We start from the raw sequence: 16,221 nt of genomic DNA on the forward strand, positions 1-16,221 counted from the left end.
GGTGGTCCACTTGCCTTGGTGACATGTAACTTCATCCCTGAAGGGGTATGTTTCTTTTACACCTAACAGAAGTCGCCTCCAGAGGCTGAGGACTTGTGTTTTTCTCCCAATCGCCTTGTCGATGCCCCCTTCCCTAGACAGAGATCCCAACTGCTTGGCTTCCTTACCCTCTAATTCCACACTACTAGCCCCGCTATCGCAGCATCGGAGCAGCCAGGTAACAATGTGCTCACCTGGGTGGCGGCTAAAATCTTTTCGCATGTCATGCAACTCACTCATGGATAGAGATCGGGTAATTATTTCAGGTTCTGCCTCTACCTCCTGTTCTCGCGATGACCCTGGTTCATCTTCATCTCTCGCTAAGCGAACTGATTTCTTTGTGTGTTTCTTTTTCTGTACAGGGGCGACTGATACTGGCACAGGCTGGTTCTCTGGTTTAGCTGCAGTGTCTGTCACCGGGGTAGGGGTAGTCATGGTACCTGTTGTCGTGGTAGGGACAGCCACGGTGCTTGTTGTCGGGGTAGGGGCAGCCACGGTGTCTGTTGTCAGGGTTTGGGTAGCCACGGTGCATGTTGTCCTGTTTTCCATCTTTTCCCCCTTTTTCCCCCGAGGGTGCTGCATAATATCAAGCAGTGTTTGGTAGATACTGGCCAGGGCCCAGCACAGTGAGGCGAGTTGTATGTCTTTGGAATAGCCACAGCATTTTCCTTTCAAATATTCTGTCACTTCATAAGGGTTCTGTAGTTGTTCGGGAGTGAACTTCCAAGTCACTGGCAGTGAGAAGTTCCCTAGATACTTGCCCATATGCTCCCACATGCCGTGCCACCCATGAGTATCCAACTTTGGGGGAGATCTCTGAGTGGTACTCTTGAAGAGCCTTTTTGTAGCCCTAAACAAGACCTGAAACATATTCAGGAGGCATAGCACTAACAGCACACTGGCTTGCGCATCCCAAGGATATTCAAAATTCTCAAAAGCTGTTGTAATTAGTCGGAAGGAGAAAAGGGAGGTGAGCGGACGGGGGGAGGTATCCCCCCCTAATTTCCCCATGGATTGGGTGTAATTACCAATAAAATCCGACAGAAGGCGCCCAAAGTATGGAAATGTTATCACTGCCTCATACAGACACCAGCTTAACCTCATGACCAGTGATGTAATCATTTCACAAGTCGACATTGCCCAGTACAGCAAAATGATAATCCCAATCACTCTCCCAGAGATGAGATACGCAACTACAGGCAATACATAGAGCATATAAGAGCTTACAAAACGCCACCATGTAAACAAATGAAACAACATTGTGACTAACATCTATATATCTAAGAAATGCGTTTGGCAAATTTGTTTCAACACGCTCTGGCCAGATCTGTCGTTATCTCAACCCTTCTGCCCCACGTTGGGCGCCAAAAAGGACTGTCGTGGTTTCAGCCCGGCCGGTACCAAAGGACCACGCAGCCGCTCGCTCACTCCTCCACCCCCCTCCGGTGGGATGGGGAGGAGACGGAGGAGAGAAAAAAAAGAAAAAGAAACTGGAACCTCGAGGGTTGAGATAAAGGCAGTTTACTGGGACAAACACAAAGAAATCACAACAGCAACAACAACGGCACTAATGAAAAAGTATACAAAAAGAGTGATGCACAGTGCAACTGCTCACCACCCGGGACCCGACGCTCCGCCGCTTCCCCCACCGAAAACAGAGACCACCCCCCGGCCCGCTCCCCATTTATATACTGGGCAGGATGTCCCATGGTATGGAATAGCTCCTTGGCTAGTTCAGGTCAGCTGCCCCGGGTATGCCCCCACCTCCCAGGTTCCTGTAAAAATTAACTCTATCCCAGATGAACCCAGGACACTGAATTATGTATATCTCATGAACGTATAGGTGCATATGAAGGAAAAGAGTCACTTGAGGTGAAGGACCACAAATCTATACTCTATCCGTCTAGGCTGATCCACCCCAAGGCTATTGATTGGCAACACAGTCAGAATCACAGGTCACAAGAAGCATCGTCTAGCTTTAGTGCAGCTGAACCCCAACCCATGCATTCTTTCTTAATATGAACAAATAACGTTGTGCCAAATTCTCTTGGGTCTATTAAGCATTTTCAGTAACACAAATAATGTTTATTTATCAGTAACACAAATAATGTTTATTCTTAATAGCACACTTAAATATGGCAATTTTGTATAGATTGTAATTTTCTTCAGCTGGAAAACATAACATAAAGCACTATGCTGAGAAATAGAGATGCGAATAAAATGCTATAGGTTTCATTTCTTTAAATCAGGAAAAATAGTAATGTCAAAATTAAATGCCCAAGATTACTTCATCTTCCCTGTTACATTACTTTGACATTAATTTCTATTAATGTCACTGTTTGTTTTCTGGGAGAACAGCACATATCTATTAAAGGGCTTGCAATGTTTAAGTTTTTCCCTCCCCTAGTTCTTGATCTTTGAAAATTTGCAAGGTTCCTGGTATATAACACAATTATAGAACTGTGCCAGATGCTTTATGTATATGGCAAGCATTTTGAAGAAGCTCTCAGTGTTGTGTTCTGCAGGTCTGTGCAGAAAGTGCTGCTATAAGATTTGTGCAAATTTTTACAGCTGGAAAAAGATCACTCAGTTATAAAACAATAATGGAGCTGGGCTGGACTACTTAAGGGAAGCCTGACATAGATGCTTGTGTAATGGAACACAGTTATTAATTTATAGAATTACCCCTGTCCTACAAGCTGCTCCTGGCATGTGAATCCCATTGACTTCAGCAAGGCTCTGCAAAGGCACAGTGCCTTCCAGTCAGATGGACCACTTTGCAGGGTCAGAGATTAACTGTACAATTTGAGTTAGATAAAAAGTGACATGAACAGCTACCTCAGGCTTCCAGCCTTCAATGTAACTATCATATTATCTCACTTTTTCACTACTTATTTTGTATTGTTATCATGTACAAACTGCTGGATGTGTCCATAATTTGATGGAATTTTGTTGAGGAAGTTAAGAGCCAGACTCTCAAATAGTAATTGTTCTCATGAAGTTAAATGAAACATAACTAGCTTTCAAATTCCCACTGCAAGATAGAACAAATTGGGGATTGTGAGCTATCTCTCTCTTTTATGCTGTAAGAAACAGTGGCACAGTGATTGGATGGTCAGCTTAGTGTCTGCTAAGGGTTTTTCTCTAAAAGCAGATTACATCTTCTATGAACTATGAAGAAAGGCAGAGTAAACAGTCTGAAGATCTCTGAACTGTCAGAAATACTCACTGCAGAATCAAGAATCTCTTGTTTATATTGAAGGTCAGGTTAGCACTCTGTACAGTGAGATCCCCTGATCTCAATATAAGGGAGAGTGTGCAAAGAAATTTTAGGTTTGAATTCCAATTGAAAGAAAAGCACAGTATTACAGCTATATGTTCATGTCCATATTGCAGTAATCCTTCATTGGTACGAATCTGACAACATGCAAACCATGCTGTGCAGATTGACAATTTTATTGCTGAAGTACACAGGAAACAGAAACCAGAAAAATTAGGTCTCTTAAAACAGGTATGTTTTCCTTAGAAGTATTACATAAAAGAAACTTAAAAACCCAAACAAAACCAAACACAAAAAACCCCAAACCAGAAACTATAAAAAAAAAAAAGATAGTAAGAAGAAGTTACCTCATAAGTCCCTCAGTTTTCTTGCTATTTCCTTCTCAGTTCTTCAGAAGATGTGAGAAACTGAATTTTCAAAAGCCAGAATCTCCCAGTTGAATCTCATACTTCTAGACTGTATTTGAGTTCTGTCCTTACTTTAAAGCTAAACTGGTTTTCCTCTATGTTAAAAAAAATGCTTAGATGAAAACTTTCACATGTGATTTTTTTTTATTATTATTTTATTTTACAAAGAATGGGAAACTGTTGTGTCATATCTAAGTGACCATTAAAACAATCATACAGAACACTCTTTCAAATACCTTTACAAATGTAAACTTCGCTGCTTCAACAACTTATAATGCATAGATTTTTATGCTTGCTATGAAGTATTTGCTTTCTGTCCATTCCAGCTTATTCTATTTTATAGCAGGCTTTTTTATTACAGAATGGATAAAAAAGCAACCAAACAAAACAAAACAGCATGGTCCATTATCATTCTATTTGTATGTGAACTACTCTTGACTTTATATTAACATTTTGATTCTGTAATGTAGAACCTAAAACAGTAGACAAAATAGACATCTCAAAAATGTTTCAGAATGACAAGATAAAACAATTAAAGGTATAATGCCAGTTAACCATAAAGGAAGTATATTACATCTTTCTGTACAGGCTATTATTCAGGCATTAAATGGCCATCGATCTATTTCAGTCAAAAGTACATTTCTAATTATGACTTTCAGTTTTACAAAACTTAAATGATCTTCATCTACTTTTTGTGTTCTTGATATTATTGAACTTCACATTTATAACAATATCCAAGAAGCACTCTCCTTCCCTACAACCATAGAATCATAGAATAGTTTAGGTTGGAAGGGACTCCAAAGATCATCTAGTCCAATCCCCCTGCAATAAGCAGAGACATCTTCAACTAGATCAGGTTGCCCTGTTCAACCTGACCTTGAATGTTGCCAGGGATGGGGCATCTACCACCTCTCTGGGCAACCTGTTCCAGTGTTTCACCACCCTCATTGTAAAAAACTTCTTCCTTATATGTAGTCTGAATGTATCCTCTTTTAGTTTAAAACCACCACCCCTTGTCCTATTGCAACAGGCCCTGCTAAAATGTCTGTTCCCGTCTTTCTTATGAGCCCCCTTTAAGTACTGAAAGGTCACAGTAAGGTCTCCCTGGACCCTTCTCTTCTCCAGGCTGAACAACCCCAGCTCTCTCAGCCTGTCGTCATAGGAGAGGTGTTCCATCTCCCCGACCATTTCTGTGGCACTCCTCTGGACCCGCTCCAACACCAACAGGCCCATGCCTTTCCTGTGCTGAGGACTCCAGAGCTGGACACAGTACTCCAGGTGGGGTCTCACCAGAGTAGAGTAGAGGGGTAGAATCACCTCCTTCAACCTGCTGGTCATGCTTCTTTTGATGCAGCTCAGGATACGGCTGGCTTTCTGGGCTGCTAGCACACATTGTCTGCTCATGTCCAGCTTTTTGTCCACCGGTACCCACAAGTCCTTCTCCACAGGGCTGCTCTCAATCCCTTCATCCCTCAGTCTATATTGATACTGAGGGTTGTCCCAACCCAGGTGCAGGACCTGGCACTTGGCCTTGTTGAACCACATGAGGTTCACATTGGCCCACTTCTTGAGCTTGTCCAGCTCCCTCTGAACGGCATCCCATCCCTCAGGCAGGTCAACCACACCACTCAGCTTGGTGTCATCTGCAAACTTGCTGAGGGTGCACTCAATCCCACTGTCTATGTCATTGATGAAGATACTCAACAGTACTGGTCCCAGTGCAGACCCCTGAGGGACACCACTCATCACTGTTCTCCATCTGGACAGTGAGCCATTTACCGCTACCCTCTGGATGTGACCATCCAACCAATTCCTCATCCACCAAACAGTCCATCCATCAAATCCATCTGTCTCCAATTTAGAGAGAAGGATGTTATGGGGTACCATGTCAAAGGCCTTACAGAAGTCCAGACATATGACATCTGTAGCTCTTCCCTTGCCCACTGATGTAATCACTCCATCATAGAAAGCCACTAAGTTGTTCAGGCAAGACTTACCCTTAGTGAAGCCATGCTGCCTGTCTCGAATCATCTCCCTGTCCTCCATTTACCTTAGCATAAGTTCTGGGAGGATCTATTCCATGATCTTCCCAGGCACAGACATGAGGCTGATATGTTGGTAATTCCCAGGGTCCTCCTTTCTACACTTTTTAAAAATGGGTGAAATGTTTCCCTTTTTCCAGTCACTGGGAACTTCACCTGACTGCCATGCCTTTTCAAACATGATGGAGGATGGCTTGGCAACTACATCAGCCAATTCCTTCAGTACTCTGGGATGCATCTTGTCAGGTGACATAGACTTATGTATATTCAAGTTCCTCAGGTGGTCACGAACACAATCTTCTCTTACAGTGGGAGGGACTTTGGTCCCCCTGTCCCTGCCTTACAGTCCATCCACTTGAGAGGTATGGGAAGAGAGATTGCCAGTGAAGATGGAGGCAAAAAAGTTGTTGAGTACCTCAGCCTTCTACTTGTCCATTGTTACCAGTTTGCCGATCATGTTCATCAGGGGGGTACGCTTTCTTTGACCTTCCTTTTCTAGCAGACATACCAATAGAAGCTCTTCTCATTATTCTTTGTGTTTCTTGCCAAGTTCAGCCCCAGCCATGCCTTGGCATTCCTGACTCCATCCCTACACAACCAGGCAGCATCCCTATACTCTTCCCAGGACACCTGTTCCTACTTCCACTGCCTGTGCATTTCCTTCTTGCCCTTCAGTTTGACCAGCAAGTCTCAACTTCTCCATGCTGGTCTCTTGCCTTCCTTTCCTGATTTCTTACACCTGGGGATTGAGAGCTCTTGCGCTCTCTGGAAAGCATCCTTAAAGATCCGCCAGCTCTGTTCTGCTCCTTTGTCCCTGAGAACAGCTTGCTAGGGGGTCCTAGTGACTAACTGCTTGAACAGCTGGAATTTTGCTTTCTTAAAATTCAGGATCCTGACTTTACTCTTCGCCTGACCCATATCCCTCAGGACTGTGAACTCCACCAGTGCATGATCACTGGACCCCAGGCTGCCTCCAGTCTTGACATCACCAATTAGCTCACTTGCATTGGTGACCATCAAGTCCAGTATCACATCCCTTCTGGTAGAGCTATCTATTACCTGGCTTAAGAAGTTATCTTCAATGCACTCCAGGAGTCTCCTGGATTGCCTACAGCTCACTGTCCTGCTTTTCCAGCAGATGTCACGGTGGTTGAAATCCCCCAGCAGCACGAGAGCCTGCAAGCGTGATACCTCCTGTAGCTGGAGTAAGAAGGCTTCGTCCATAGGCTCCCCTTGATTGGGTGGCCTGTCATAAACACCAACCACAAGGTTCCCTTTGGTAGCTTGGTCTCTAATTCTTACCCCTAATCTTTCAACCTGCTCGTGCCTATTCTTCAGACAGCTCTACACAATTCTTGATGTACAGGGTAAACCCTCCACCCCTTCTTCCTCTCTTGTCCTTTCTGAACAGCCTGTGACATCAATAGCCACACTCCAGTCATGGGATTCGTCCCACCAGGTTTCAGTAATGGCAACTAGGTCATAGCTTTCTAGCAGCATGGTGGCTTCCAACTCCTGTTTGTTGCTCATGCTGTGTGCATTGGTGTAGAGGCACTTCAGCTGGGCTGTTGGCTGCATCACCTTTTTAAAGGAACACACCTTTCTACTTCCTCTTGCAGCTCTGCCACCAGAGCAACTTCTTAATCTAGTCTTTTTTTCTTTTTTGTTTTGGTAAAAAGAAATGCCTTTAGGCAAGAAGGTGGTCCACCCATTGCAGTAACAGACATTTCATTTAGTAGTACAACTTTTATATTTTTTATTACATTTGCCTATAGCAACTTGATCTGTGTAAAATTTTCCAGCTAATTTTATTTTTAGAACTAATTTTATTAGTTCTACTTCAGTACACTTACTTGTTGGTTATATTGACAGGTTTCATGGGAAATCTTGATTTGCATGTCTGCTGATTTTTTTTAACCGGACAACATAATGGATAAGAAGCTAAGGAAATCACTGACTCTCAGACAGTCAATGTGACTACATCTTTTTTTTAGGGTAATTTTTGAAGTCAATAGCTGTAAATTGCTTTCCACTGAGTTATTAATGATTCTGAGGTAGAACTCAGAGGTTTCTATCAATTTAGGCATACTGACATTTTGCTGAAGTAAGAAATCTAGAAAGCAAAGGCAGTAATTCTTAACCTGTAAGATTACTGCTCATACTCCATATTATTAACTTCCATATGGTTACTTTATAGGTAGAAGATACCTTGCAGACCTTAAGGATTCTTTTATGTGACAAAAGTTTTCATGTGAAATGCCAGGACACCTACACATTGTGTTAAGACTTTATTCGGTGGAAGTAATAGTGATACGTTGGACAAGACACTAATAACTGACAGTTTGCAAGGATGTTAGTAATTATGATACACACTGAGATTATGGGGTGCCTCAGCATTTAGCTGTGATTTTTTGTAGTTTTTGTACTGAGGCTAGCTAGGATAATCATATTTTTTTTTTCACAGGAGCCTGTATGGTGCTGTGTTTTAGACCTGTGACTAAAAGTGTTGGTAACACACTCATGTTTTGACTGTTGCTGAGCATTTCTTGCACAGCCTCTGGGCCCTTCTTTTTTTTCCCACTCTGCCTCCCAGCAAGTAGCCTGGAGGTGTGCAAGAAGTTGGGAAGATACACAGCCAAGACAGCTGACCCAAACTGACCAAAGGGATCATGCTCAGCAATACAGCTCAAGGAAAGGAGGAGGAAGGGAGTATGCACATGGTTATGGCATTTGTTTTCTCAAGTAACTGTTAGGCATGCTAAAGCTCCGTTTTCCAGGAAGTGGCTAAACATTGGCCTACCAATGGGAAGCAGTGAATGAATTCTTTCTTTGCTTTGCTTGCATGCACAGTTTTACTTCAACTCTTAATCTGTCTTTATTGCATTCCATGAGTTTTCATGCCTTCCTTTTGTTTTCTCACTCTTCCTATTCTCTCCCTCCATCCTGCTGTGGAGGGAGAGTGAACTAGGGGACTGTGTGGGTGTTTAGCTGCTGGCCAAGGTCAACCCGGCGAAACAGTTTTTGCTAATATAGAATCATCGAATAATTCAGGTTGGAAGGAATCTCAAGAGGTAATCTTGCCCAAACTCCTGCCCAAAGCAGGGCCAGGTCTGGGATCAGACCAGGTCATTCAGGACCTTGCCCAGACGGGTCTTGAAAGCTTCCAAAGATGAAGACTGCACAACATCTGTGGCAAATATCTCCTCTGCTTGACTGTGTTCAGAGGGAAAAAGTGTTCTGTTGTATCCAGACTGAATGTATTTTTCTCAATTCATGCCCACTCTCTCTGATTGACACGACATGTTCCTCAGTGAAGAGCCTGGTTCTGTCTTCTCAATAACGTCCCCACAGGCAGCTGTTAGGTCCTCCTGAAGCTGTCTCTCATCCAGGTTGAACAAGCCCATCACCTCCGGTCTCTTCTTGTAGGGCATGTTCTTCAGCTCCTGACCAGCTTGGTGGTCCTCCACTGAACTCAGTCTAGCTTACCAGTGTCTCTCTTGTACTGGAGAGGCCTGAACCGGACACAGTAATTCATATGTGGTCTAATGAATGCTGTGTAAATGAGAAAAATCACTTCCTTTGATCTACCAACTGTACCCCTGTTAATATGGCCCAGGACACTGTTAACCAATTTTTGCTGCCAGGACCCAGTGCTAGCTCACACTCAGCTTGCTGTCAGCCCAGACCCCCCCTAGTCTTTTTCAGCACAGCTGCCCCCCCACGCATTCAGACTCCAGCCTGTATCATTGAAGGGGCTAGTTCATCCCAGGTGTTGGAATTTTCAAGAGGTTTCTGTCAGGATGTTCCCTACCCAGGTCCCTCTGAAAGGCAGCCCTGCCCTGGGTTCTCCCCAGTTTGGCGTCATCCATAAACCAAATGAGAGTGTACCCCATCTCCTCCTTTAAGGTCATTGATAAAAATGCTAAATAGGATAGGTCTCAGTGCACATACTGAAGATACTCCACCTGTAACTGGCCTTGAGATAGAGGAAGTATCAATAAACATTATCCTTTGAGACTGACCATCCAACCTGTTCCTCATCCATCTAGTAGATCACCTGTCTAGACCACAATGTGCCAGTCTGCATAAAACAAAGATGCTGTAAGAAAGCACATCAAAAGCCTTTTTAAGTAAAAACAGGCAACACCCACTGCTCTCCCCTCATCCACAGGTCTTGTTATTTCATCTTAGAAAGCAAATAGGCAAGTCAACCATCTTTTACCCTTGAAGAACATACACATAAATATATGTCTAATATTTCCCTTCTGTTCTAAGCAAGTGCTCTGCCAAGAACTTGCAAGCACAGTAGAAAGGACTTTTGGAATGTTCTCATGGCTTTCTTTGTTGCCATCTCTCATGACCACATCATTCAATTGAAAGCGAATATTGGGTTTGTGTGGTCGGGTTTTGGAGTGGGGGAGGGGCCACAGGGCTGGCTCCTGTGAGAAGCTGCTAGAAGCTTCTCCAGCTCCAAGCCGCACCCACCTCTGGCCCAGGCTGACCCAATAAGTGACGGTGGTAGTGCCTCTGGGACAACAGATTTAAGAAGGGAAACCTGCAGTGGAAAGGGGACTGGAATGTGAAAGAAACAGCTATGTAGATACCAAGGTAAGTGAAGAAGGTAAGGGAGGAGGTGCACCAGAGGAGCTGATGCCCCTGCAGCCCATGGTGAGAAGGCAGACTGTGTCCCCCCGCCCCAGCCCATGGAGGGGAGTGGGAGAGCAGACGCCCACCTGCAGCCCAGGGAGGAGCCCATGCCAGAGCAGGCACATGCCCCCGAAGATGGCCGTGACTCCATGGGAAAGCCCATGCTGGTGCAGTCAATGCCTGAAGGACTGCAGCCCATGGAAGGCACCCATGCTGGAGCAGTTCATGAAGGACTGCAGCCCGTGGGAAGGAATCATGCTGGAGTAGTTCATGGAGAACTGTCTCCCATGGGAGGGACCCCACGCTGGAGCAGGGGAAGAGTGTGGGGAGCCTTCCCCCTGAGGAGGAAGGAACAGCAGAGACAACATGTGATCAACTGGCTGCAATCCCCATTCCCCATCCCTCTGTGCCTCTTTTGGGGAGGAGGTAGAGAAAATTGGGAGTGGAGTTGAGCCCAGGTAGAAGGGAGGGGTGGGGGGGCAAGGTGTTTTAAGATTTGGTTTTACTTCTCATTATCCTGTTCTGATATGACTGGTAACAAATTAAATAGATTTTGGCTTTTTTCCCCATGTTGAGTCTGTTTTTTGCCCATGACTATAATTGGTGAGTGAACCAATTTCCTGTCCTTGCGTCAACCCACAAGCTTTTCGTTATATTTTCTCCTCCCCAACCCATTGGATGGGGAGGAGTGGGTGAGTGGCCTCATGGTGCTTTGGTGCCAGCTGGGCTTAAACCACAACAGTGAATATCGGGAATTCACTTTATTGCTATGCCTTCTGATAAACAGCTGGTTGACTACAGTAGGCTAAGGCCAGACTTAGCTTAAGCTTGTGGAAAGATGCTAATTAGGCAAATATTTCCTACATTTAGGGCAAGTGATACAGCTCCAGTTGCAATACCAGATTATTAATAATTGTGAATCACATGTGATACACAGCAGGGGTTTTTGGCTCTGTTTTTGCACTATGTATTATATTTGTGATAATAAGCCCTGAGACCAGTACTTGCCTGAGCTTTTCTGCAGCTTTAACCTTTTAAGTGATATGTTTCTATGTAATTACCAGTCCTGGTTTCAGCTGGGATAGAGTTAACTGTCTTCCTAGTCGCTGGGACAGTGCTGTGTTTTGAGTTCAGTATGCGAAGAATGTTGATAACACTGATGTTTTCAGTTGTTGCTCAGTAGTGTTTAGACTAAAGTCAAGGATTTTTCAGCTTCTCATGCACAGCCAGGTCACAAGAAGTTGGCACAGGACACAACCAGGGCACCTGACCCAAACTGGCCAACGGTGTATTCCATACCATGGGACGTCCCATCTAGTTTAGGAACTGGGAAGTGGGGGCAGGGAATCGCGCTGGGGGACGAGCTGGGTGTCAGTTGGCGGGTGGTGAGCAATTGCCCTGCACATCATTTGTACATTCCAATCCTTTTATTATTGCTGTTGTCATTTTATTAGTGTTATCATTATCTTTATTAGTTTCTTCTTTTCTGTTCTATTAAAACGTTCTTATTTCAACCCAGGACTTTTACTTTTTTTCCCCCGATTTCCTCCCCCATCCCACTGGATGGGGGGGAGTGAGTGAGCGGCTGCGTGGTGCTTAGTTGCTGGCTGGGGTTAAACCACGACATTACTAAAAGCAAAAAGCCCTGCATTAAATTCTTTTTGAAGTAAATTTGGCCTCTGAATAAAAGTTCAAATATTTTTTTTTTTTTCTTTGAAGTTAAACAATATATGGAGAGTTTTCTCTAATATCATTCATTAACTCTAAGGCTTTATATGCAAATTGTGTCAAAAGTTTTTCATTATTCTCTTTTTTAGCATGATAATTATCATGCTTGCATTATTCTCTTTTTTTAACATTATAATTATCATGCTAAAATCTTTTCTGATACACCTGTTTCCCTTCATCTAACATTTGTCCTTGAGTAACCAATGAAAGAAATTATGAGGGCTTTTCATTTTAGTAAAAAGCCCCACTGTAAGTGCTCCCTACCTTGCTTCTTCTTGAACTTGGAACTGACTGAAAAGATTTCATCATGTCATTGTGATTCTTCAGCAATTCCAGTTGCAGCATCCACGGAAAAGACAATGTATAGTGTGTGTGCCTAACTCAAAGCAATCTAAGCAGCCTAAGCCACTAACTACTTTTGAATTAGTTCATTTTACGCATTACATAACAAGCAATCGATGCAACAAACTCTTCATTTTGACAATACATCTGTTTGTTTCTTTATAAATAGCATTTAAGAGTTGTTTGTTTGTTGTTTTTTTTTTGTCTGTAGGAACATTCTGCAATCACGCAAGACTTTAAGAGTAGGTGATTTTGTAGAATTTCTTCAATCTCAGCAAACTTTTTATTAGTTGGTTTAACCAGAAAGTATCTCTAGGCTGTGGCAACAGTTAGGTTTCAGCCCATATTAAATTTATTGAAACTTAAATCTTCCTCCCATCACTGAAGTCATCAGCTGTTATGGATTGTTTGAGCTTTTGATAGAAGTGAACGATGAGTCACCAACTGAGCTATCAAATATCTATTTCCCAAGCATTTAGACATTTCAATCTTTCTTTTTTCTACTTCAGTAAGTTACTCACAATCTGTCCTTTGGGGACTGTAGATTAGGCCAGGTGGTTACAGCTTGCTGGAGGTTTTTCCGTGCCCTTTTGCCTGCAGTGTAAAACAATATACATCTGTGTTTAGCTGTATAGCCCTGCTAGTAGAATGTCAATTGTCATGCTGACATATCACAGCCTCAGAACCACAGCTAGATCATGTCTACCCAGGTCATGTGTAGATGTAGCAGGTGCAAGTGTGACTGCCACTGTATAAAACTCAGTTCCTATATATTCTGGGGTTTGGTTCTTATCCTCACTGCACACTGCAGCTTCAACATCTAAACCTCCAACCACAGACACATAATTATTTCTTTTAACTGTGTTCACTTTTCTAAGTAAGTGCATTGTTACTTTTTTTGAGATTCAGATACCTTTTTGCAAAAGAATATAAGATTAATTTGAGGAACCCTACCTAAAAAGATGGTGCAAACACGTTGTTGTAGAAACAAGGTAACTGAAAATCCAAACTGTTTCTATTATACTATAAATAATAAAACAGATGCATTTACATGTCACTTTATACTCAATTAGGGAATTTTTTTTCAGCAAAACATGATCTGCAACACTATTTCAACAAGAGGATAGAATAAATAATACACAATTTTCTAAATGCATTCTGCTTCTATTAAAATTTCTCCATGCCATGAAATCGTTAGCAATTTTAATTTGAAAGATTAAAAGATGTTGTTGGGTTGGGGATTTTTTTTGTTTAGTAAATCTGTGGTATTTGCAACTCACTGAATCATAAGTGTTTGCTTTTCTATTGATTGCTTTACACTTGCAAAGGATGATAATCAAAATTCATCAGTAGAAGTACGTGCACTGTCTGTATGGACAGAAGAATATAAAGAACAAATTAGTGGGTGTGATGACTGGCTGAGTACTATGTAATTACGCTAGCATGGTCTTTTCCAGTCTAAATCTGTTGAAGATGGTACAAATATATTCTTATATATATGTAAATAAAAAAAGAAGAAAAAAAAAAGCAGTGTTTTATTGTACTGTATATTAAAATGGACTGCACTAATTGGCATTCCAAATTTAGACAGTACATCAAAGGAAAAAAAAAAATGTAGTAACACACTTTGTTCATTTGCTAGAAACTGATGTTATTTTAAGATATTTAGGTGACAAGCAGTTATAGTAGCTTACCTTTCTTGTGATAGAAAAGAGGAAATCTTCAGAATAGAAATGAATGATTGATTTACTGGTGTTGCTGTAGCATAAAAATGAAATATAACATGTATCAGGACCACAGACAGAATGAATAAAGGAAAGTAATGAAAATAAATGAAGAGGTTGAGTGGGATTCATTTTTGGAGCATATCAGTGGGATATGTAGTCTTCAGGCAGAACATAAAAAGATTTGAGCAATCTCTCCCATGTTAGAGAACAGAGGAAAAGATGGGGATAGGTATGATTTCACTATAAACATATTTGTATCTACTAAGCAGTATCCACACAACTGAAAGAACAGAACAAAGTAAAGAAAAACTGTGAAACAAGAGCAGTACTGAGCCTAAAAATTAAAAGTCACATACAGTGAATAAGGCTATTAGTCACCCTCTTTTTTCTTGGTTAAAAAATAATTTTTTATAGATATTGATAAAATATTTTTATTCCTGCTTTTGCAAACTCAGTCTACATTTGTCTTTTCCTTTCATAACCAACCTTATCCCCAGTATTCAAAAGCAATGAGGCTATTTATTTCAGCAATAGTAAATCCTCATTCAGAGTGATGTAATGCACACCAAAATGTTTCACTCAGTCTTAGCAGTCAATTTCTTATCAGTAAAGAGAGGCAACAAAATCCAATTTATGTAATTCAGTTTCTGCACGGTTTGCTTTGTTTCTCGTGTTAAGGAATGAATTGGTATTCCTGCACTTCTCTTACTATAGAACCAGCACTAAATTATACACAATGTTGTAGCAAATTTTTCATATGTGTAATTAACACACAACTCACAGAAGCCCTTGGAGAGTGGCTTCCTTCCATTCCAAATGTTAAAAACATAGTCAGAAGTAGCTAGCGGTTCATGATATCTAGTCACTAGGCCAACTGAAAAGTAAGATTTACTGTTATTGATAGTATAATAATGAAGGAAGCAAAAGAATGAAAATTGTTACTGAATTATTTAGAAAAAAATCACTTGATGGACTGTTACATTTGTATTTCTCTTATCTAAGTGATGAATAGGGGAAAAAAAAACCAAAACAAAAATATTAAAAGTTTTCACTGAATTTTAGGAAATGTAGATGTTTTCCCATTTGTTTTCCTAAAACTAAGTTTCAGGAATTTTTTTGTACAGGAAGAATTTAAAGCGATCCAGTTCTACAAAGGAAGACTTTCTTTTTTTTCAGTGACTCAGAGAGATAAAAATAACAGTGGACTCAGCAAATTTGCATATATTAAGGCATAATATTGTGGATAAGAAATGTATGTCTTTAATATTTAGGCACTTATTCCAGCACTTGCTTTTTCACAGCAATCCAAAATAATGAGGAAAATCAGTTGCTCTCCTTATTCCAAAAGTTTGTTGTTGTTTTTTTGGCTAGTATTTATAAAAAGCTTTGCAGCCATCAGATGAAAAAAAAACATCTGTAAATGATGATACCTAAATATTGAGGGGCTGAGCATTGGAAATATCTAAAATAAATTCCCAAACTTCCTCAGGGCAGACAAAGTTGGAAACTGAGATTTTATTGTGGCTATCTGCTGAATGCAAGAGGAAGAGATGATGCCTTCTTATACTCCCCCTTAAAGGTCTACATTAAGAGGTTTGCTTAAATGTATCAAAGAATGACTTATTTCTGCACACAAAACTGTCCAAATCTGCATAAAAACGTACTTTCAGATGGTTAATTTAAGCAGTGGAATGTTTTTTTTCCCCACTCTGTGACCTTCAAGCAGCTTACGGCCTTCAGGCATCATCTATGTAATGTAGTCAAGAGAAATCAACCTCCTCTTTATAGGATTAAAGTTTGTCATAAAAAAATCCATAAGAGGACTAGCAGTATACATTATTCCATGTAGTCCATACACTTCTGAGGGGAGATATTTATAGCAACAGTGAGATGAATGTGGGAAAGTTGACTTTTTAATGGTTCAACATGCAATTAGATACAAAAAAGTTTCTTATCTATAGTCTAATGTTAGTAGAATATTTCCTATAAATCTTCTGAGGACCTGAAAA

The sequence above is a fragment of the Accipiter gentilis genome, chromosome 21 (assembly GCF_929443795.1).
Source record: "Accipiter gentilis chromosome 21, bAccGen1.1, whole genome shotgun sequence".
In the NCBI taxonomy this organism is placed as follows: Eukaryota; Metazoa; Chordata; class Aves; order Accipitriformes; family Accipitridae; genus Astur; species Astur gentilis.